Source organism: Polypterus senegalus, chromosome 5 (genome assembly GCF_016835505.1).
Source record: "Polypterus senegalus isolate Bchr_013 chromosome 5, ASM1683550v1, whole genome shotgun sequence".
Lineage (NCBI taxonomy): Eukaryota > Metazoa > Chordata > Cladistia > Polypteriformes > Polypteridae > Polypterus > Polypterus senegalus.
In genome coordinates this window covers 123,360,495-123,383,118 of record NC_053158.1, presented here as the reverse complement: position 1 = coordinate 123,383,118, position 22,624 = coordinate 123,360,495, and the positions used below count along the sequence as shown (strand labels likewise).

The following is a 22,624-nucleotide window of genomic DNA, read 5'->3' as shown; positions in this document are numbered from 1 at the left end:
TCACAAATGTTAGTAGTAAAAGTAAAGTAAAAGTAAAAAGTATTAGTTTAAGTCAAGTCAGAAACTTCTTACTACCCACCTCTGATTTTATGTATGTGTGCATGTTTTTGTACAAATACATATTTCTGTTTTTATTAAAATTAGATTCTTATTTATTATAACAGAATTAAGTGAGTGGAAATATTAAACTTGCACCAACTGTGATGGGGTGTTGGAAGACAAGAATCCTAGTCTACAGGGATTCTGCATAAAATAAAAATACTAATCCCATGTTAATTAGGTCAAATTAAAGAAATATTAGTACACTATAAATGTCTAAGTAAAACAGAAAACCGGTGTATTGCATAGTGCCATAGTTCAGCTCAATGATTTTGGTAGGATATAATAAGATTTGATACTGAGTCTAATTTTACTTGTACTCCCATTCACTCTGAGGTACCATTCTGAGGTCAGGAGGGCTAAATCTATCAAAGTGCCAATAATTCTAAGAACCAGAGCAGAAACCAAAAGAAGTTAAAGAGAATTAGAAAAGACTCATTAATAGTGGATCACAACTATTCTCACAATCACTTAACAGCTTATATTAAGCATGTGTTGTGCTAGATCAGTGCTATGTTTTGCAGCCTTATAGTTAAATGATGTAGAATTTAGAAAACTTCCATCTATTGATTATAATTTACATTCTTCATTAATAGTGATTAGTAAAATAAGCAACATTACGATTTACATATAGTTTCACAAAACTGACACTATAATTTCTTTTGCAGATGATTTCACAATTGTGAAATGTGAAACTCACTTAAGAGTTTCTTTTGAGCTTTGAAGAGTTTTGTTGGCTGGAAAGCACTGCTCCTAAACCTTTGTTGACATTTCAGTGTTTACCTGAATTCTTTAGTACAGCTCCATAAAGCATGTAATTGTTCTGCCTCAGTACATTTAAGAGAGTTAACCAAAAAGTCAATCCAATCTTATACCAAGCCAGAAACATAGGCAAGATTCAGAACTGTAGGACAAAAAAAGTCACAGAGATATGCATGGAAAATTTTATCTTTACCCAAAAATAGATGCCTAAAAGGTGTATAATATGACCATTTATATGATCATTCTGGAGACGTCATGCAATACACATTCCCCAGGGAATTGTGAGATGCTATCTTGGCAATAGCCAATACAACTATCTCAATATGGTGCTGCCTATCAACATTCAAAATGGTGTCGGGAAAAGAAGGTAAAAAAATGAATCTTATGAAAATAGGATAGGGCACAATTAATGTCCAAATCAGATTCCATGACTTTAGAAATCTCAGATTAGCCATTAAGAAGTCCCAGAGCTCACTAGAAAGCGACACAAAATTAATAAAATACACCAAATAACAACATTAATCTATGCCAAACGACTAAAAATCAACTCTATTTATGCCTCTTGTTCACATCACTTCAGAAGTACAGTACATTTATTAAAAATGAGACGTGCCGCATATTTTCCACACAAGACACTAAAATGCACCATCATGCACATTGCTACTTTTTCTACACAGAAAAGCTCAGTACACAAAAACTTGCCCCTGTCAACCCCGCATTACCTGATTGCTGCTTATCCTTGTTGAGGATATACAGTACATACATTTTTTTTTTCACAAGAGATTTTCTTTAAAGCAGGCAGACACATGCAGAATTAATGCATGGCATGAATTTAGCTGGAAGTGAAATGCAATTTATTTTGTGAATTTTTTGGCGAAGTGAAACATTGAGTGACTGTGAATTCTTTTACACATCAATGGTCATTAGGTAATTGGGTTTAAGCCATTACAGGTTTTAAAGGTGTGAAAAAGGTAAAATTTAACATAGGTTTAACTGGAACCAACTGTAGAGGCCTAAGCATTGAAGTTATATGGTTATACCTCTTAAATTTAGTTACAATCCTTGAGACAATATTTTAACATTACTTTTCACAAATAATGATTTTGACAGCCTCACAACCAAGCATTAGAGAAGTCAGTTTTGCTTGATATAAAGAATACAAATAGCCATTTTATATCCAGAATATTAAAAAATTGGAAATTTTCTAGGCTGTTTATTGTAGATATTAAATGGAGTAGAAATGTAAAAAGTCTAGTTCAGTATAAAGGATATGACCTAAGATTTATAATTGACACTGTCAAACTACATTTCAATAACCTTTACTAGTTTTAAATATTGTCTTGTAACTTACAGAATGTCCATCCGCTAGAACTTTTAATTCTAATATTGAGAACAATTAACTTTCATTCTTGCACAGCTTTGTCTTATGAGAATTTTCTAATTTATAAAGCTCTTCAGCAGATGCAGCATACACGACAATTAAAATTGTATTTATGAATGTCATCACCTAAGGCCAGTATACATCAAGAAACACCAGTCAAAAATGAGGAAGCAGCATAACCAGACATCTGCATATAACTGAACATAATTTGAGTGCAAGGTAAGTAAACTAAGAACAGTGCTTGCCAAACCTAATAAATTCATAAGCCTATACAGTTTCATCGTCAGTCTCAAAGTAAATAAAGTATAGTTCTACTTTATGAGTAACCTTAGTTACAAAGATGTTTTAGCAGCAGTGTCTTTGACCACTTTTTAAAATTTCTGATCTTATTTTTAGTATGAAATAAAATGTTTTGTTAATGCCAAGAATATTGTTATCCCCTGAGGCAGTCTAGCTTGCATAAAAACAGTCTGTAGGAATACTTCCAAAATCAGAACAATTAAACATAGTATTATTTAACAACTGAGCAAATTGTTAGTCCTGTCTTGCAAACTGTCACAACTGACAATACAAGGAGTTTCAAGGGCACAAAAGGTATCCTAAAAAATTCAGCCAAGTATTATGTAGCTCTTTGTCCAAGGTGCCAGTTCTTCAGAGAGTTCTACACATACTTTATTGAAGACAGATCCAGCGAAGGGCAAGACTAACCATGGAAGGGTGCTGATTTCATGTAGGCATTTCTGTAGGTAATATATCTGTTCAAATAAACAACTTTTTTAAAATGTCACAGAACATGTTTAAAATGAAAGTTAATATGATGACCGATTGCAAGTCATATATATATATATAGTTGCTCTTTTGTTTGGTATCAAAAAGGAAGCAAAGAAGGCATTAGAACTTGGCACTATTATGACTACTGTTTTAACAATGGAATGTTTAAAAATGTTTTCTAGATTATGTCATAATCCTTGGCATCCCCATATACAAATATGCTGTTTACGTTAAAACAAGAAACAAGTTAATAATAAGTATTATTACTAAAAGTAACCTAATGCCAGAGCAATGCATTCCCGACAGGCAGTGATGATGAAAAGTAAATAAGAGACACCATATTAGCATCCGTAAAGGAATTAGACCTCTGCAAGTGTTCAAGCCATCTTTACAGATGATAGGATATTTTGTGTTCCTCCTCTCAGTTTTTCAGAGCTTTTCTATGAATTTCAGAGCATTTCATATGACCAATTGTAATGCATCACAACATGTTGATGATCTGATCTCACACATATTAGCAATGCAGACTTTGGCAAAGATTTGTTTGTACATTTGTAAACTCAATCTGGCACACAGTTCTGTTCTAAATAATCTAACTCTTCCTGGTCATCTGTTTTGCATGAGAAGTCAGACGCTTAGCTCTTCAGTGGAGTGGTTAGCATAACAGTCATGAAAATTCAGTTTTGCAGAACTAGAAGTACCAGTCTAGATAGTGTGGCATATTCAATTAGTTTTTTCTTGTTTCTGTTATTTCTTTTACCCATTAAGTGTGTTCTCATTTGGAGTTAGATGTTAATTGTGTCCATTGTGTTTTTCTTTTCTTTTTTTTTGTTAATACCTTTATCCAACATGACTTTAAACGCTAGCATTCATTTCTGTTTTCTACATTAACATTTTTTATGTTTGGAGCTTAGGCAAGTTTTGCCCAGAGGGTACTGGGCGGTCTCTTGGTCTGGAATCCCTACAGATTTTATTTTTTTTTTCCAGCTTTTGGAGTTTTTTTTTTTTGTTTTTTCTGTCCATCCTGGCCATCGGACCTTACTTATTCTATGTTAATTAATGTTGACTTATGTTTATTTTTTATTGTGTCTTCTATTTTTCTATTCTACATTTTTTTGTATGAAAATGTGCTATATACTGTAAATAAATGTTGATTGATTGATTGATTGAAGTTACATAACCTGCTCAGAGCCACAGGTAGGAATTAAACTAGCAACCGTGTAGTTTTAAGGTCTAGCACCATACTCATCACATTCTACCACATCCTTTTTCAGAGCCCCCTCCTGTCCTGTACACACAACCCTGACTTGGCACAAACAGTGTTTAGAAAGTGAAAAATTAGAGAGGTAATTTTGTTTTTAAATTAGAAATTGCTCAAAATTGAGGGCGGCACGGTTGCGCAGTGGTAGCGCTGCTGCCTCGCAGTTATGAGGCCTGGGTTCACTTCCTGGGTCCTCCCTGCGTGGAGTTTGCATGTTCTCCTGGTGCCTGCGTGGGTTTCCTCCCACAGTCCAAAGACATGCAGGTTAGGTGTATTAGGCGATTCTAAAATTGTCCCATGTGTGTGTGCACCCTGCGGTGGGCTGGCGCCCTACCCAGGACTTGTTTTCGGCCTTGCACCCTTTGTTGGCTGGGATTGGCTCCAGTGGACCCCCGTGACCCTGTAGTTAGGATATAGCGGGTTGGATAATGGATGGATGGATAAAAATTGATAGAAATAAACAAATAGAAATAAAAATATTATGTCCTAAAATAGCTTCTTGTAATCCTGTGCTTAATAAAACAGGTTCAGTCATTTTCTAAAAAAAGAATGTGTTGTGTTCAATATATACAAAGCAGCCTGCCCTTTGTATTGATGACAAAGCTGTCAACAATAACCTTAATCCAAATAAACAAGAATATTAGGTTTGGCTGTACCAAAGTAGGTTACAATGTTGTTACAGTTGTAATGAAAACAATTCAAACATTAAAATAATTCAAGAGAACCCCAAAGATTAATTAAAGATCTGTTTTGAGGTAAAATGCTGCTTTTTATTTGATGCTCTTTTTAATCCCGTTTGTATTTTAGATTTTACTTCAACTATTTGGCACAAATATTGCAGCTTTTCAATAGCAATTTAAATTGGAGTTTTTAAATAAGACGGCATTGAAATGTATCAATGACAAAGCGGACTGCAGTATTCAGCCATTTAAAGTACGGCTCAGTGTAACACATTATCACATTGAGCACTGTGTATTCCATAACCGTCTGTGTGGGTGATGCCTTAATCTCTCTTTGTGCTTATCTTTGCATAGTGTGCTGAAATACTGAAAAGAATTGTTGGGTAAGGCTTATCTGTGCCAATAGTTAATGCTGCCTTCTGGTCTGCTCACAAGCTGAATGCATCAAAATTTCACTTTTAAGCAAGGCAAAGAAGTTAAATGATAAAGAGGTTAGATATTTCTAGTGCTTAAATTTAATATAGACATGGGCAGGTAGCCCTGTAGCTATGGTGTCATTTTGGCTAAACCTTTGTCTCATTTGTTCTAGAACATTGTAACGGTGGAGTCTTATATAATGAAAACAGCTAAGGTGAGAGAGGCCTGTAATCCCCCAAGATCTTATTATAACATTATTTTATATTTAATGGAAATTGTATGCATTGTTCTTGGTTAAATTATGGCAAATCTCACATTTCTATCATTGGACAGTATTTCACCAACTATGGTTTGGCTATGGCGTTAAGCCTTAGAAATTACTTAGTAACACTTTCAAGACTGATGGGCATCACCAATTTCTACATTTTGTTTTTAGTAATTTAATTAGATTTTGGAATGATGTAGCTTTAGGTATTGATATTTTCACTTTAATAGTGAAGAATAATGTTACCCAAATTTATAGTTGACTTGAATATCCTAAATTAGGACTTATTTTTATTCAAAAATGTTTGTCATACAATGCCAGGACAAGTTCATCCCGAAAATTAAAAGCAGTAATAAATGCAAGAGACTTGTTCTATCATGGTGTGGATAGGAGGAGAAATGGCTTATTCTAAAGGAACAGTATGTCAAGAGTGTTTTAGAGGTGAAAAGTGTGTCAGACAGAGCAATGATTATGAAGCTGGAAATTGAAGGTGTGATGATAATTGTTGTTTGTGCATATGCCCCGCAAGTTGGGTGAGCAATGGATGAGAAAGAAGATTTTTGGAGTGAGTTGGATGAAGTGATGAACAGAGTATCCAACGGACAGAAAGTGTTGATTGGAGTGGATTTCAATGGACATGTTGGTGAAGGAGGGCGGCACGGTGGCGCAGTGGTAGCACTGCTGCCTCGCAGTTAGGAGACCTGGGTTTGCTTCCTGGGTCCTCCCTGCATGGAGTTTGCATGTTCTCCCCGTGTCTGCATGGGTTTCCTCCGGGCGTTCCGGTTTCCTCCCACAGTCCAAAGACATGCAGGTTAGGTGGATTGGCGATTCTAAATTGGCCCTAGTGTGTGCTTGGTGTGTGTCCTGTGGTGGGTTGGCACCCTGCCCGGGATTGGTTTCTGCCTTGTGCCCTGTGTTGGCTGGGATTGGCTCCAGCAGACCCCCGTGACCCTCTTGTTCGGATTCGGAGGGTTGGAAATGGATGGATGGATGTTGATGAAGGGAACAGAAGAGACGAGGAGGTGATGGGCAGGTATGATGTCAAGGAGAAGAATGGAGAAGGTCAGAGGATAGTGGATTTTGCCAAAAGGATGGACATGACTGTGGTGAATATGTATTTTAAGAAGAGGGAGGAACATAGGGTTACGTACAAGAGTGGAGGGAGATGCAGACAAATAGATTACATCCTATGCAGAAGAGTCAATCTGAAGTGGCAACTGGCTACAATGGAATTGTAAAACCTTTCCAGCAACTTGCTACACACAACAAAACACCCTTTGTATGCAACCCACTGTGTTTTCAGACCAGTCCAGCTACTCAGAATTGTAAGTGGAAATAATTTGATGTGTGTTTTGTGTCTACAGCAATCTATGTATACACATTGTTAAAACAGAAACTTTTTCATGTTTTAGTAATAAATGACAAAATGTAGACATGAATTGTATAATGTGTGAAGGTTCACTCCCAGATAATCAATAAAGGCAGGAACTGGGAAAACTTTTTGCCCGTTCTGAGGCGGTGGGGTATGGTATAGCAGGCTACTTGCTGCTTGGGCTTATCGACACATTTAGAAGACAAAAGAGGCTGATGGAGAGGTGCGAAGGGATTTAAGATGAGCAGGATTTACAAGTTTTTTTTTCGTTGGCTCTGGTAATTCTAGTGTTAAAGGGTTAATCTTAATGACACTGCACATTTATTTATTTTCCCCAATCAAAAGAATACTGTGGATTTGAAAACTGATGCATACTTATAGTGATTAGTTCCATATCCTGTACAGAAATGTTTTAATATGCATTTTAAAAAGTAAGTAATCACATTTTATTGTTATTCCTAACCGTCAAATGCCTGTAGGGATGTTTTTCCACAAGGATATTATACTGAGTATATTTAAATTAAGGTAGGCAGTAGTTCATGATATGTAGTACTGAGCCTGAAGTAACTGTGAGAGTTTACAGTCAATACAGTCTACGTATAGTGTATTTTTCCATTTTGTGTATGAGTGAGATAGCTATTGAAACCAATATGTAGTGTATAAACACAAATCAGACATGGAGAAGACTTCATCACAGTATGTTCAGACATAGCTTTTTCCTTTAGTTTCACCCATCTGTATTTTAAAGTACTCATAACAAGATTTTATTAGAACATTAGAACAATTGAGTCGAGAACAGTTCGTTCAGCTCAACAAAGCTCAACAATTCTATCAATCTGATTCTTCTAAAAAAACATCAAGTCTAGTTTTGAAAGTCCCAAAATCTCACTGTCTACCACACTACTTGGTAGCTTATTCCAAGTGTTTTGGTTCTATGTGTAAAGAAAAACTTCCTAATATTTGTGATAGTGAGAAGTCAAGCAAAATGACACTTAATATTTGTTTGAAATTTACCTTTAACCAGTTTCTAACTGTGTCTGAGTGCTCTTGTTAAATTAATTTTAAAGTAACAGTCCTGAGCCACTGTACTAATTCCCTTCATAATTTTAAACTCTTCAGTCATGTCACTTCTTAATCTTCTTTTGCTTAAACTGCAAAGGCTCAGCTTTTTTAATCTTTCTTCATAATTCATCCCTTGTAATGCTGGAATCAGACTAGTCACTTTTCTCTGGACCTTTTCTAGCACTGTTATGTCATTTTTGTAGCCTGGAGACCAAAACTGCAAACTTTGGCAGTTATTGTGATCTTACAGTTTTGACAACACTTTACAGCTTCCAGATCATAATATAAATGAGATTACTGATTGTTTTAAATTATAACACCTTTCAACTTGTCAGCCAGTTAGGATGGCATTATGTCACCACCCCTGTTTATAATAACCATGCCCTTTTATTCCAGCAGTGTTTATTCTGAGTTGCAACTATAAATATGTGGGCTGTGTTTGATTCCAGGTGTGAGCTAAGGATGAACTCCATATTGACAGCATCTATTTAAGCATGATCATTGAGAAAATAGCAAAAAATGCTTACCATTCTAACATATTTTCACTTTATCTTACAAAACAACACCCTTATTGATATACTATAAAATATTAAGAACATAAAACTTCAATGCACACCAAAACTCAAAACACCAGTGGAATTTTTGAAATGAAAACTTCACCTGTGCTTAGAGTCTGCAGACTGTAACAATCCTGAGAAGCCATCCATAAAAAGAGATATGCAGAAAGTTTGTAAGTCTGAGTGTGTGTGAGAGAGCAAGAGTTAGTGAGAGCAACATTGAAAGAGAGAACGAGTAAGCAAGCACTTTTGAATGTTTGTGAGACTAGTACATACAATACTTATTAGATCTGCACCTATACTTATGTCAACTGGACTAAGTATATGGCTGATGGTGAGTCTCTAGAAGCATCCTGGTTTGGATCAACTAATAAAGCTGGTGACAGTGAGAGCTGATGATGTTGCCTGTTACCCCAAGTGAGTAATTTGAGGCAAAGGCAGAGGTATGAGAAAAGTCACATGGAAGGAGCTGTGGAAGACTGGAGCAGCAATCAGTATCAGTGCTGATAAACATGTCAGAAAAAGAATGACATAAAGAAAAATACAAAATGAAGACATATGAAGAGTACAACAAAGTGCCAATGTACAACTACAAATGTACAGTATTAAAATATATTTAATCATACATCAAATACTCAAGACTGAAAGCAGAAACACAAATGAATATGCATTCACTAAGTAACACACTGCATTGCTAATATGTAATAGTCAATACTTAAAACATTCACAATTAAATCAAAGAATATTGAACATTATTTTTCTAGCCAACATAATGCCAGACATTTACAGTTTTTATTCAATGAGCAAAATGCTTAATAGCAGTGTATTTAAACAATCAGTGTAGCTCATAATAATTTTCATAACGATTAATAATGATTATGTTAGTACAATAAGATGTACAAGATCATGCAGTCTTTAAATTGCATCAGTGAAAATTCAAACACAAGTCGCTTGAAAAGGCTCTATACTTCAGTGCCCTGAAAAGTTCAGGATGCTACACAAGCACAAATTTATGCCCAAAACATTGTGTGGTTGAAAAAACTGCAACCCAGAAAACAATTAGTTTCAAAGACAGGACCTAGACAAAAAGATTATTTCTTAAAATCCAAAAATAAATATTTTTCTAGGTCTGATATTGCATTGAGAATATTATGGAACTTGTGTGTGGATCCCAATACCCCAGAACAGTGACGGGGACACTGTGCTGAAAAAATGCTGCTGTCCTTTGGATGAGATGTACTGTAAATCTGAGGTCTTGACTCTTTGTTGTCATAAATGATCCCTGAGCATCTTTAGAAAAATGTATGGTGTAGCCTAATGTCTTAGATAAACTGCCCATCACAGCCTCATCCATCACTTCACCTCCTAACAGCTAATGTGTGGTGAGCATGCTGGTGCAATAATGTGGATGCTGTACATTTATCTGTGTAAAATGATTTGAGTTCCTTAAAGTGCTGTATAAATGTAGCAAATTAGTTTTTAATTACTGCATATACGCACAGGTAAGCTGCAGGCAGGAATGTTGTCTAATTATGACAAGCAATAGGCAAAACAAACCAGATTGGAATATGCATTGGAAAGTCTGTCAAACATCATGCTAGTGCTGTTAAGCAGACAAGGCCATGGGGGTGTATGCCCTGTAAGATTACTGGGACCTGAAGAACATTAGGCTGGGATACCTTTTTGATATTTGGATGAAAACAGGGGGAAAACACCAGAAACAAGAAAGTTTTGTCTGCTAGATGGTACAAGAACCAAATTGATATTTGCCAGTGTCACTTTTTCTATTGAGCAGTCAGTGAAGAGGATGTACGTTGTCATTTAAAACTTCTGGGTAACTCAAGGGTTACGAGACAAAACAAATACTTAAAGAAACTTTTGTATGTTGACCATGTTGAAACTGAATTCTTTAATAGACCAAAGCTGGCCTTAAAGATTGGCTTAAACCCTACTTGGAAAGATTTGTGTACAGCTAGCCTTCTTGGTGTTTTTCTAGGTTCATTGATGACACAACTGTTCCCCCTGATACTTGTGTATGTTTTATATAACAGATACACCCAGCCCTACTCCATTATGGGATATTATAAATATCACAAAACATTCCAATGATATCAAAAACAACATGTTTCACTTTACTGACTTAAACACTGAAGAGAGGGAAGACCTTAAATATTAACAAAGGTACAGACAGGGAACAAAACCTGCCTTCTCTATTGGGCTTAGCTACACCTGTTTGCACCTGATTATTTTGAGGAGAACTGGCTCAGCATCCAATTCCAAGCTCTCCAAAACACTGTTAGTGATTTGGGAGCTTTTAAACACCAATTTGGGGACAATTTTAGTCCAAGCAGCAGCATCACTCTCCATTTTTTTTAAATTAACTCTGTATAGTTTCTGAGGTGCTGGGATACTTTAGTACCATGTACTTCTTGAGTGAGTCACACCCCAAACATTAAGCAACCTTAGGAAGACCCAGGCATGCTTTTTGTTTTGGCTGAACTGCAGGCCTCTAAATTGCTCCCAACAGTACTTTTTCCCTTACAGAGATTGAAAGGTAGAGGACACAAAAGTGGATTCAGTACTGTTCTGGTCTGGAAGATTCTGGACTGTGGATATAGTGGAAAAATGCATTAATGCTGGCTCTAGATGGAATTGCTTAACTTTCCAGAGTCCTAAAGATGACTCAAAAGTGCTCTTGCCTGAGAATGTACATTATCTTTCTAAATATTTTTTCTTAAAATAATAATTTTTTCTGTAACCCTGCATTTTAATCAGATATACTCTCTTCATGTGAGAATATATTTGAGCTTGAACATGAATAATTTTTATTCAGAAAAACGTTTTTGTACTACAGACTCATACATAAAAGTATATACTGTATATATATTTTTCTTTTATTTGACATTTCAGATATTTAGTCCTAAATTTGATTAATTAGTGCAAAAGAAAAAACATCAAATTATCAATTTTAGCAAAATTTCAAAATAGGCAGAATAAAGTAATAAACAAGTCATAAAATGTGTGTAGTATGCAAGACAAACTCGATATATATTCTTGAAGCATTTTAATGTTTTGCATATCATTCAAAGAACAAAAATCATATTACCTATAGCTTTAATTTGCACATGCAACAGCCAGGCATGGCACAAGCACAATTAGTGCACATGCTACTATATATCAGAAAACGTTTGATTTCATCTTAAAAGATAGCAGTAATTTAAACATGATTATACTGACTGTATTTGTGAGAAATATGTTAATTTATAGACGTGCAGTAAAAAATAGCAGATGTGCTTTAGGATTATAGGTTAAAATGAATAAAGAAACAAATTCAAAATATGCAAAGCAGGTGATAAAATATAATGCACATATAACGAAAACATATTTAAAGGCTTTTAAGCAGGAGGAACATATTTAATTTAAAAACACGTTGTTGTGCATGTTAATGAAAAAGACAAACTTTTGACAAATGTTTCTTTTGTTTACTTTACAAAACCTGATTTTATTGACAAAATATTAAGCTTTTAAGATAGACAAAGTATTGTTTGTATAAAATACAACTTAATCTTGTTCAGATTCTGAAATATTGTTCAGAATGCTGCAAACTATGTAGACAATCACAGAATAAAAAAGAAAAACATACTTTGCTAATGAAGTGTCCCAGTCTCAAATTAATGCCTTTAAAAAGGTTCTACTTTATTTTTTGCAGAGTCTATTATAAAGTTTCATTTTAATATGCAAATTCTATGCTAAATACAGTCCCACAGTACTTGAAGATTTGAGTGGGAACAGTTTGTAATTACATATTTTTGACTCTATAGGCATTGTTGTGGGCTGTGCATGGAACACCTACCTTAAAAGGTGCTTAGTAGCATTCTTGAACCACAAGGTCCCTAGTAAAATTTTTCTTGCAACGCACCATGTGCCCCTGATTAAGTCTGTTTATTTGCCTATATTACAGTTCTTAAAAATTATATTTAAGCTATTGTCATGCATTCTGGCAAGTAACATTGCAACTAATCATGCTATGAACAACTCCATCTGTAAACACTTTAATGAGTTTTAAGCACAGGGAAAAAAGCAAACATTTGAAAAAAGAGAAAAGTAACATTGCAACAATTCACGCTACTAACTGAAAAATTAACTTTTGAAAAATCCATAATATAAACACCACCAAGAAAACTAACCTTGCATGAGTCGAGTTCTGGCATGAAGTGAGGAGGAAGAGTCTGGCTACACAATGGAGGAATTTTTTCCTTCAGGTGTTTTCTCTCTTGTGATTTCTTGGGTTTGTGGTGTTTTTAGCTGTTTAGCTGGTGGGAGCGAAAGCCTCATGCAGCCATTCCAAAAACAAAGTCCTTGTGACCCAACCCTTCGTGTTTGCCCTCCACATTACTGGCAGTTTGTCTTTATTTACATTGTGCTGCTTGAAAGCACAAGGGTTCTCAAATTGGTAAATGAGTAAACTGGTAAACAGTTTTTCCACCTCTTCCAGCACTTGAAGCCTCTGCCTGGTTAACACTGTAACTCCTTTTGCAATATCAGCTGCTTTAATAGATTCTTTCTGCTTTAGAATAATTTAGACTTCTTGTACTCGGCAGCAAGATCAGTAACACAAACGCCACTCTCAAACTTTTCAATAATTTCTTTCTTTACTTTGATTTCAATTTTCTTCAAAACTTTCTTCTCACCACTCTTCACTTGCTTAAAAGCCATAGTTAACTGCAGAAGCACACAAAATACTGTAGAGCACAAAGAGAGTGCAGGTAAAGCATTCACGTCTGACTGAGAACAATGAACAGGGAGCGGCTCGCTCTCTCTCTCTCTCAGCTGTACCCCAGTACGTGCACGTGAACCATTCCCCAACTCCACCCCCCGGCACAGGCAGGCAAACATGTGCAGCAATCTCCCCCTCCCCCTCTTGCTCGCTCTCTCTCTCTCACTCCCTCTGCAGCAGGCAGGCAGGCAGTCTGACAGAGAACAATGCAACACGTGCGGAAATTATCGGCGTGCACAAACCGAAAGGGAAACTGGCTTGTTCATATACCGAGTGTGTGGTTGTGAACCGAGGCAAAAGTTTGGCAAACTTTTTGGTTGTGAACCAAGTTGTACGTGAACCGAGACGTTCGTGAACCGAGGAAATTACTAAGCCACGTGCCACTAGAGACAACCAATGTAGTTTTGAAGACTTACACTGGGGAACCAGTATCCCCTGAAGGAGTTATTAATGTGAAAGTCACTTTGAACAAGCAGTTATCTTTCCTTCCATTATATGTTATCAGAGGAAATTATACATCCCTTTTTGGTAGGGAGTGGCTCCAAAGAATTAAATTGAACTGGCAAGAGATAAAGTCAGTACAGCAAGTTACCTTGAAGGATATAATACAAAAACATTCTGCAGTTTTCAGTAAAGATTTGGGGACAATGAAGGGCATTGAAGCAGTCATTTCTTTGCAACTGCAACATAAGCCAAAGTCCTGTCATGCTCGGGTTGTGCCCTATGCACTGTGATCCAAAGTAGAATCTGAGCTGTCCCACCTGATGGAATTAGGTGTGCTGCCGCCTATGCAGTATAGTGAGTGGGCCACTCCTGTGTTGCCAGTTGTAAAGAGAGATGGTTCCATAAGGCTTTCTGATGATTTTAAAGTGACCTTGATCTGGGCCATTTCTGTGGAACACTATCAAATTCCACACATTGAAGACTTGGTCACCTCATTAGTTGGGGGACAGTGTTTCAACAAATTGGACTTGGCACAGGCATACCTACAGATAAAGGTTGAGGAACAATCACGTAAACTGCTCACCATCAATACCCAAAAGGGTTGTTTTGCTATAATCGTCTACCATTTGGGATTGCTTCAGCACCTTCCATATTACAACGGGCGATGGATCAGGTGTCACAAGGCCTTTCCAATGTTCATTTTTACTTGGATGATATATTGGTGACAGGCTGTAATGATGGGCTGATTGAAAGAATTTGGACTGTATGTCCAAAAAGAAAAATGTCAATTTTTCAAGGTGACTTTGGAGTACCTAGGTTATAAAATTGATACAAAAGGACTACACAAGTAACCTGAAAAGGTTAGGGCTATTTTAGAGGCTCCAGCCCCCAATAATGTAACTAAACTGATTTTCTCAGTCTCATCAATTACTATGGGCGAGCCATACCCAATCTTTTTTGCAAACATTTTGACCCCATTACATGAGCTGCTTTGCACACACAAACAATGGCATTGGTCATCTGCATGTAAAACTGCATTCCAGAAAGCTAAGGAACAGTTGGTGTCTCAAAATGTCCTAACACACTAAGATCCACAACTACAATCCACAACTAAGCATCTGCCTGGCTTGTGATGCTTCTCCATATGGTGTGGGAGCTGTCATTTCCCATGTCTTTCCCAATGGCGAAGAGAAACCAATCGCTTTTACATTTAGAATACTGAGTAAGGCTGAGCAGATCTATGCACAAATTGAGCAAGAAGCCCCTGGGATAGTGTTTGGGGTCAGGAAGTTTCATCAATACCTGTATGGATGGAAATTTACTCTCTTGACTGTCCATTGTCCACTGACAAGAATCTTTAGTCCAGAGAAAAGGGTGCCGTCTATGGCAGCTGCCAGAATGCAGAGGTGGGCATTAATATTAGCAGCCCACAATTACAATATAGAATATAAGAAGGCTACTCTCAATTCCAATGCTGATGGGCTTTCTTGTTTGCCCTTACTAGTCAAACATAATGAGAGCCAGAACACAGTTGACCTTTTTTTACATAAAGCAAATGGAATTACTACTGGTGAGTAGTATGGAAATTCGTAGAGAGATCATGTTAGACCCTACATTGTCTAAATTAATGGAAATGGTGTTGCTGGGACATTTTCTTAAGCAATTGGGGGATGATGATGAGTTACTGCCTTTCATCAACAAACAAACGGAGCTTACCGTACAACAAGGATGCCTGATGTGGGGGAGCAGAGTAATTGTGCCCCCCAAATTGCGCCCTCATGTTTTGTCAGAGTTACATGTCAGCCACCTAGGTATAGTGAGGATGAAGTCCTTGGCACGCAGTTATTTTTGGTGGCCAGGGATTGACAGCCAGATTGAGCAACAAGTACACAACTGCCAGTCATGTCAGCATGTTAAAAATCTTCCAAGCTCTGTGCCCCTCCACCCATGGTTATAGCCAAGTGGGCCATGGCACAGAATTCATGTTGATTTTGCTGGGTCTTCTGAAGGCCATATGTACTTAGTAGTAGTCGATGCACACTCAAAGTGGCCTGAGGTTCAACTAATGGATAGTGTCACAACTAGTAAGACTGTTCATATCATGAGAACCCTTTTTAGTCGCTTTGGCATACCTGAAGTCCATGTTAGTGACAATGGCCCACAGTTAATTTTTGAGGAATTTGCACAGTTTATGAAAAACAACCATATTAAGCATATACGATCTGCTCCCTATCATCCAGCTACCAATGGGCTTGCAGAACGCTTTGTGCAAACTTTCAAACAAGCTTTGAAGGCATCAAAAGGGTCTGCTTCAGTACAGCAAAGACTAGACATGTTTTTACTCTCATATCGCAATACTCCACATGCTACAACAAAGGAATCTCCAGCTATGCTTTTAATGGGTCGCTAATTACATTCACGTCTAGATGTGCTTAAACCAAATGTGGCTTCTACAGTGAGTCAGTCTCAAGATGTTCAGCTGTTGCACAGTAACCAGAAATCCAGAAAATTTAATGTGGGTGACCCAGTGCTGCTCCGGGATTACCGAAGGGGAGAAAAGTGGACACCTGGGGCCTTATGTATAAACGGTGCGTACGCACAGAAATGTTGCGTAAGAACTTTTCCACGTTCAAATCGTGATGTATAAAACCTACACTTGGCGTAAAGCCACGCACTTTTCCACGGTACCTCATGCCTTGTCGTACGCAAGTTCTCCGCTCGGTTTTGCAAACTGGCGGCACCCAGCGTCAAAGCAATGGTACTGTTCTTGTGTGATTACTCATTATTTTCATGACGCGGCTTTATAAATACACAGAAACTAACCGCATATTGTTTATTAGTGTAATGCATCTGATTGTAATTAACTCGTAACAATATAATGGTCCAGGGAACAGCCATAGTATTCCAAATACCATAACTGCTTTAGCGTTGTTACTCTCACTTCTTCTTCTTCTTCTTCTTCTTTCAGCTCCTCCCGTTAGGAGTTGCCACAGCGGATCATCTTTTTCCATATTACTCTCACTGCACGACTCGGAGTATTTATATCACTGTATCTGAGTGTGAATCATAGCAGCAGCTGATCGGAAAGAGAATTATCGGTATATAGCTTTAAGGACATGCTGTCTCAGCCACTGCAAAACGTTTTAAAGCCTTTCCTGTACAGACCTCGCGGTTCAGAAACAGTTTAATCCCAAGAACTTTAAATGCACTCAATCAATTGCTCCTTGTAGAACGGTTTGTACTTATAAGTACAATCACCCCACTGTAAACTTGCACTACAGTTATAATATCTCACAACCTGGGCCACTTTATAAAGCGCGTATTTACATATGATGACGATATCATTTTTAAGGTAAAATGCAGCAAAATATGTTTGTTAAATTATACACATAAAACTTTAACTTCATTTAAATAATCTATATTCTTCACTGGGAGTGTCGTGAAGGATAGAATAATTAAACATGTACTACGAAGATATTTCAATGTTCTTTAAACGTTTTGAAGAATCGGCGCTAAGCTTACAGATGGCTTAACGTCTATTACAGAGCTGATTGTATGGCGATCGGTTACTTGGGGAAAGAAAAGCAAGGACTCTTGGGCCGGCTACGCCAATATATATTGAATATAAAACAGAAAGAGAAAATAACAACAAAGCTAAAAACGCAGCTACAAATTTCGGCAAAAGATAAATGCTTGTCATGAGCACGAGGCTCATGAAACACATGTTTAATAATGTGCTTTAGCTCCTATCATCATGAAAATGACATCACGTATACATCTCAGTATTTTAGTTATTCAGAGAGCTGTAATATCACAAATGTAATGGACTCTGTGTCCAGTTGGAGGAAGAGAGCCAGTTTAAGAAGCAAGTAGTGATTCACACACATAGATCACATACAGTAGAAGATCAAATACAAAACAAAGCATTTAACGTGCTACTTTAATTACGATGTGATTTGAGAAACTGGTTAATTAAACGATTTTAAGATGAAGTTTATAATGTTCTACTAAATGACAAAATAAACTACGTGATTAAAGTGGAAATGTCGAGATTGAAGTTGACATTTCGTGCTTTTTCCCCACCGTGTGCCTTTTTTCTCTGTACCCTAATAAACTTTCATATGACACTCAGACAGTGGGCTTACAACTCTTCTTTTCACGGCAACTTTGATATGTGACTTCTTTTTATTTCCGGCACTGTGCGATTTTGTGAATGTGAGCTTTCAAGTTTCTCCAACACGCTATGTCACTCGATCAACTTGCTTTTGTTGATTATACCACGGTTTATTTGAACAAATAGTATGTTTTTCCTTCGCCTCCACTTGGTGTTCGCTGAAATTCTTATATTTTCCCCGTGCTTTTCCCATTGTCTTTTCACAGAAGGCTGCGCTTAAGGGCGATTTATATTGATTTGCATATTCAAATAGGCGTAATTCTGGGAGGATTTGGGGCGTTACATAATGCGCGTGCACGAGCGTTAGTTTTCACGCTGATCGGGATTTATGTAACGGAAGAACGTGGAAGTTGGAGTACGCACAGATTCGTGCATCTGGATTTTTCTGTGCGTAAGCACATTTCGGCTTTTGTGCTTACACCATGTTATAGTGCGAGTTCTACGCACGGCGTTATATATGAGGCCCCTGGAGTGGTAACCTCCCAACTGGAACCAGTCTCCTACAGTGTAAAAGTTGGGGATGCTGAAGATTGGAAACAACATGCAGACCAGTTACTACTCAGCCAAGCAAAGGAAAGTGTTACACAGGTCACACAGCCAGAAAAGACACCTTCCTCCAACTTGGTAATAATGTCACCAGTAACATTAGAGAATAAGACAGTTGATGCAGGGCATAAACCTGTGGGACAAGGCTTGGTCATTCCAGTCATGGTTCTTCAAACTGGTGAATCTCAGACATTTGCACCTCCAACTTCACCTACAGAAAGCAGTGGCAGACGCTATCCTTTGCGAGCATCTAAGCCTCCAGATCGTTTAAACTTTTAATACTAGAATTACTAGAGCCAACGAAAAAACTCATAAATCCGGCCCACCTTAACTCCCTTCGCACCTCTCCATCAGTCTCTTTTGTCTTCTAAATGTGTCGACAAGCCCAAGCAGCAAGCAGCCTGCTATACCATCACCCCACCACCTCAGAACAGGCAAGAAGTTCTCCCAGTTTCTGCCTTGATTGATTATCTGGGAGTGAGCTACCCAGAATTGTAAGTGGAAATAATTTGATGTGTGTTTTGTGTCTACAACAATCTATGTAAACACATCATTAAAACAGAAATTTTTTTCATGTTTTAGTAATAAATGACAAAATGTAGATATGAACTATATAATGTGTGAAGGTTGATGGCCCAATATCTAATAAACACTTTCACAAAAGGTGCAAGTAAAATACTCCAGCTTCTGTGGTCTAGCAGTTAGAGCTGCTGACTTATAATTCAGAGGTCTTGAGTTCAAAACCATCTCCACCACAAATTTACTGTTTTGAGTACTGAACTACTCTTATTGTTATTATTATACAATAAAAACATACATTTGATTTGTGTCTGTAACAGCCAGTGTAAATTTATAGCACTTGTAAAAGTTAGCGCTTTTTTTTTCACTTTTATTCTCTAAGTCACGATCATGATACAACACACACCCCCCGCCCCAGATCTGACGTGGCTACTTTTTATCTGAAACTGGGAAGAACTATAGATGTGAGTGGTGTTTTGAGACAATGGAACTGGGAATTCTCTTTTCCGGAGGGATATAAGCTGACACACAAACACTAGTGAATCTGCCTTCTTCATGTCTCACCGTCACTTGAATTTTATTTTATTCAGTTTTATTGAGTGTTTCTGCTCCTGCTGAATTAGTATGCACCTTATGGTCCATGATGTCAAAGCCGCACTGACAAAAAACAGAGACATATATATGATATTTGGAATAACTCATTTTATGACCTGTATAGTACATTTCGTAAAACATTGTGGCACTGATGCAACGCTATTCATATTATTCATAATCATTTGCAAACCTTCTTGCACTTGTAATCAGTGACCGAGTTTTTTTTTCTTCGAACTTCTTGCCCATTCTGAGGCAGTGGGGGGATGGTATAACTTGGGCTTATCGACACATTTAGAAGACAAAAGAGGCTGAAGTAGAGGTGCAAAGGGATTTAACGTGGGCCGGATTTACGAGTTTTTTCATTGGTTCTGGTAATTCTAGTGTTAAATGTTATAAAAGTAGTAGAAACAGTACACTATATTTATGTAAATAGTTACCTTCAAGCAGAACTGCTCCATTTTGGATATGTGGCAGTGAACTACAGCTTTGTTATAGTAGTTTTGCTCATTTTGACTGTTTATTCTTTTTGTTTTTTTAAATAGGTGGGCGGGAAATGTTATGTATTGAAATAACTTTAATAATGATTGGCAGTATTCCCAGGTAGCAGGGGGCACTTCAGTGGGGTTAAGAGATAACTTTGGGTAAGTGGTTACAGAAAAGTTCTTAGTAAAAGACTACAGTACTGTGCAGTTAACATAACTTCTGGCCTCAGTGTCTATCTTTGAATGTCTGCCATCATCAGCCTCAAATTACCTAACATAATACTACAGATTTAAAGAAACAGACTATTAAGAAATGGGAAATCTCCCATAATCCTTTGGTTGTTTATATAGTTGGTCCACTCTTCAAAGGCCATTTCAGAATTTCTTCTCATGAATCTGAAATTATACCATTGGCTGGATTCTGTATACTATTTCCTGATTACAAGCTTTTCACTGTTTAGGCTGAGAGAATTATCCACTATTTTCCCTTAATAAGAGTTGGAAAAATACTCTGATAATCTGTCCATAGGTATTGTCCCAGTTTCAATGTGATATTTTTTATAAAAGATGCATCAAATAGGAATTATCAAAAGCACCAACATTTCAGTGACTCCAGCGTTTGTTGTCTAATTATATCCAAATCTCGAGCCATGTTGCAGTGGAGCTTCTTGACCATTATAGTGATCTTAGTCACTGAAATGGACTGATTCTCACCAGAGGCCACTGTGAAGAAGGCATATCCACTGGGTATCGGGACCTTTAGACTGTTTGTTTTTCCATCTAAGTTCACCTAAGTCCCCAGTCTACTTTAGATCAATATTTCAGGCAGCTTTTTTGACATTTATTTTTCCTATGAACTACTTAGTGGCCACGCATTAGCAATTCTTTAGTACTTCACTAAATATGTATTCCCAACTGCTTGCTTTGGCAAGTTTGGTTGTATCTTTTTTAGTGTGCCACTAAATGTGAACTGTCTGACTCATGAAAATGCACTGCTGTGTCAGCTAATCATTCATAATGTGGTGTATGTGTAAACTCAGCCTCTTTGATAAATACATTGAAAATCTAATAAATATACTATAAATATAATATAAACATATAGATCCTGTTAGTAGTACAGAACAAAAAATCATCATGTCCTCAAAGTCATAAGTCCTCAAACTCATACCAAACATGATCAAGTAAATTGGTCAAATCAGCCATGTCTGTAGTCTCATCTAGCTGTATTGAAAAGCATTTGGTCATTTTAATATGTCTGCACAAGTGTACTTCTGGTATCATTGTCCTGTCATTTATTCCTTGAGTGACCAGGTCTAGTTGTTATGTGTCAGCTGTTTTGCTAATGGTAAACAAAGTTCTTTACCAATAGAGTGTGGGTTATCTGCCTTTGCATTCTATGCTTCCTGTCTTTAAAAACTAATTATGGTGGACAATTGCTGTTTTAGATCTTTGAATTTTATTTTCTTATTTTAACTTTTGTATTTGTTTAAGTTGTAGAAAATAACACTGCATACAATCAAGTCAAACTCATACAACAAATGACTTCATAGTCAAACTAGAAAGAAGGAACATGGAAAATACATAACATAACAAAAACATAATTGTTCCCCCACCTGAGAGAAACAGAGAAAAGCCAAAAGCATGAGCAAACATATTTGGGAAAAAATGGAAAATGTCTATTAATGCTTAAAAAAACTTTGAACAGATCCTCTAAGTGAGAATTTGAATTTGCTGCACTCCCAAAACATGTGGCCCAGTAAGACTAGAGCTAGATTTCCGTGCTTTCAAGTTGGATCTTGTCATGGATATATTTTGGACTATTATAAACGAGATAGATGTAATCAAAGAAAGGTTTCAAATTGAATTATTGAATGCTTTGCGTATATAAAGTTAAAGTGTATTTTTTATATGGCTGACTTCCACTCCTTTTCTGAGATATTAATTGAAATATCCTTTTCTCACTGTATTCTACTATGTTTGAAAGGAAGATTGTCTGAGATGTTTTAGAAAAGAAATAGGAGGTAGGTGTGGAAAATTGGGTAGGTTTCTTTTAGCAAAATTTCTAATTTAAAAGTATTAGAAATATATATTTTTGGGAAGATAAACTTGAAGCATAATAGTTCATAAGATGCAAAAACATTATCTATATGCAGTTTTCTAAGTGACATTTTCCAAAGATTAAGTACTTTGTTGGTTTTAGAGGATTGAAAAGGGTGATTATTGTTTAGAAGAGCAACAGATAAAAGCTTCTATGCCTTGGACTGCATCCTGCGTTGGTTATATATTCTGAGTGATTTATGGACAATTGGATTATTAGTATATTGACAGTAATGAGTATTTACTGGGGCACAAAACAGGTCCTAAAAAGAAGTACATCAAGATTTTATTTCCATTGCAGGCCTGGCTTGTGTGAATTCATCCATTTGTGTCAGTTTCTAGGTCTTTATATATATATTTCCTG

The 22,624-nt window shown here is 36.8% G+C and overlaps 1 pseudogene; it reads left to right on the top strand.

Moving 5' to 3' along the window:
• The first annotated feature begins 15,427 nt into the window (after positions 1–15,427).
• LOC120529898 lies at positions 15,428–16,258 on the top strand (annotated as a pseudogene).
• The last annotated feature ends 6,366 nt before the right edge of the window (positions 16,259–22,624 follow it).